Below are 3,306 nucleotides of genomic sequence, written 5' to 3' on the forward strand. Positions count from 1 at the left end.
CTTGAGTAACTTTGGGACCAATAGTTGTTTTCTTGGTAAGGTAAATACTATAGGTTATTATTGGTCTTTTGGGGTTATGTTAGGCTGAGTAATTGTTAATAAGTTTTCCTTGCTAGAAAATTGTAACAAACATCTATGAAATGTTTAAGGACTTTTCCAATCACCAAAACTAATATCGCAAACATTTTATATTTTCTCAACAATGTACCTAGAGACTGCAGACCCGTAAATCTCTCAAGGAGAAACATTGATGAGAAAAACCAATCTTTTTTACATTATCAGGGTGAGAAAGAATAGTAATGGATTTATGAGTTTACATTAGATGGTTTTCTCTATACACTAAATGTAAGGTTTCTTTCTTTACGATGAATATTAACGTCTAAAAAGGGTTTTAGCTCACACCTTCCATTTTCCACTTCAAACCGTGGAATTTGATTGGACTGATCTTGACTAGGTTATTAATTTGGTTTAAGGAATTATGACTCATCTAAATGATCAGGCCATTGACAAAGAATGTCATCGAGATAACGTAGCCAAATTATTCATGGTCGGAATCATTTTACCAGTAAACTTCTTCAGAGAGTGTACAGAAAACTGTCGCGATGCTTTGGGAAATGTCGCTTCTATATTTCTGGCGTGGTTCTAGAGTTAAAATGCTGATTTGTCTTGCTAAATGAATTAAATATTCCTCGATGGTCCGAAGAATTTTCTGTTGGAAATAAATTCATGTGCTTCTGACAATCTTTTAGTGAATCTATTCATAACCTTTATGCAGCATTTCCGCTCCATCTCACGTTTGGTAAATAATCTAATTTTTTTCGCACGACCTCACACGAACAGTACTAAAGAATCTAGATGAGTCCTATGTGTTCTTTAATGTTCGTCTTTGGTACATTCATATATTCTTTTGTCCAATCAACCTTGCTGATTCATCTTAGTATGCCCATTTTGCACCCATCTGCAATGGATTTTTGTACACGACACTGTTTTTAGCATTGGGCTCTCTTTTCCGAAGACTTTATCAAATCACCTCTCTTTATTGGCTACTTTAGCTGCGCTTCATACCCGTTTTTATTTGATATCTGTCTATTGCAGATTGAGGTTTCTGAGCCTGGTACTGATAAACAATTTAACAGTTCAATTTTATCATTTCTTCTCTTTCTTGCCACGACTATAAATAATTGTTTAGTTTTTCCTTTTTTAATCTCCTCACCAATCCCTCATAGATAAGTTTGTCGAAGGATTTCATTGATCTAATAAAATTCTTCCTTATATTGTGAATAAAGCCTGAACATCATAGCTTACTAACTTTGTATACCGTTAAATCTAAATCTTTGAGTCTTGTCAGTCAGATCGTTGGAATTTTTCAGCCACATTCTGAAAAATTCCAAATCGATCTATTGACAAGACTCAAAAGATTTAGATTTCACGGGCAAATAATTAGTAAGCTATGGTGTTTGTTAAGGCTTTATTCTACAAATGTTTCCACTAAAAAATAAATTGGTTTTCCAAATAATGTATTAAAATGAGTAAAAGTGTTAAAAAAATAGAATAAGAAAGCTGACGTGAGAGTAGAATGTTCTATTTTTACACTTTTTTATCTATTTTTATTACATGATTTGGGGAAACATATTCTAATTTAATTTTATTATCAGCAGATTAATTTATTTATTCATTTATATGTCTTTGTCCACCCCACCGCGTCCCTTGCCTAGTGGGGTGGGGTTGTGCGGTGGTCGGGTGTATAAGTATTACCACCAGCTTTATCCAAAAGGTAATCTCCTATGAAGAAGCTCTAAGTGAAACGGTCAGGAATAAACTTGGTCCTAGACCAGTGAATTCTTTCATCCACCTTCCTCAAACCTGTCAACAATGTCTCAACATATATACCATATATATATATATATATAATATATATGAATTATATATAATTATAGTATCACATACTATCTATATATATATTATATAATATATACTCATACACACCTTTCATTTTACATAAGAAAAGCATATTTTGTCAAGAATGTTTAGGAACACACAGACTAAGCAAGATTTCTTAAGACATGAAGAAAATGCTAGAACTATTTTTAGGATGAGCTCATCTTAGCAGAAGACCGACTTCAAAGAATTCGAGATTAAAGTTCTGAAATATTTAAGGTGAAATAATGACTAAGCGAGCGTTGCTGTGCACAAGATTGCGCATTGCTAACACAGACATATACACTCATAGTTACATATAAACACATCCACACTCGATGAACACATACAAACATACACATGTATTTATACGTGCACAAACACACAAAATAACACACTAATGACACATATATACACGTTATGCACATATCTACACATGTACATATATAAAACATGTAACACGAACACAGGCACACAACGTTACATACACACCACACCATACCTATACACACACGTAACACATACACTTACGCGGCGCACGGAACACACACACGTACACGTAAACACACCAAAACACCACAACACACACACATACACATCAAACAACACACACACACACACGACTCGGAGGCGTACGTTGGTAGAGCACTGAAGCTGCCACAATAGTGGTCCGCAGCTCATGGTATCGGAATCCTGCCCAGGGCGCCCCCCAAAATTATTTCGGTACAGCTGCGCTACGGGTCGTTACTCTGCCTTCTCGTGGGGCGGGCGAGTTGGGTGTGTGTGAGTGTGCAAGGTCATAGCCCGTACCCATAGATTGGACCTACGAGACTGAGCTCTCTTCCAGGCGGGAAATAGCTGTCGATCACGCGTCCAACACGTGGGATCCAATGACCAAGGTGAGTACAAACACACACGTGACACACACAAAAGCACACACAAACCCACACAGACGCACACTCAAACACTTACACACATACACACACACACACACGGCACTTACCCACACACACACACTAATACACACACACACACACAAACACACACACACACACACACACACACACACAAACACACACCCACACACACACACACACACAATCACTCACACTCTCTCACTCACACACTCTCTCACTATCTCACACACACACACACACACACACACACACACACACACACACACACACACACACACACACATAAATATGCCACACACGATCCCGCGATCAAAGTCTCTTGTCAAGCCTGTTAGAAAAAAACCCCTCTAAGTCTCTAAGTCTAAATCTTCAGCATAAACCGAAGTCTCATAAAAAGTCCTGAAGACCTTCTGGCTGCTTTTTTTCCCAGCTGGTATTAGCAACTCGTTTCGCTACAGATGTTGATGTTATT

The sequence above is a fragment of the Oratosquilla oratoria genome, chromosome 28 (genome assembly GCF_046742065.1).
Source record: "Oratosquilla oratoria isolate Oo_2021 chromosome 28, ASM4674206v1, whole genome shotgun sequence".
In the NCBI taxonomy this organism is placed as follows: Eukaryota; Metazoa; Arthropoda; class Malacostraca; order Stomatopoda; family Squillidae; genus Oratosquilla; species Oratosquilla oratoria.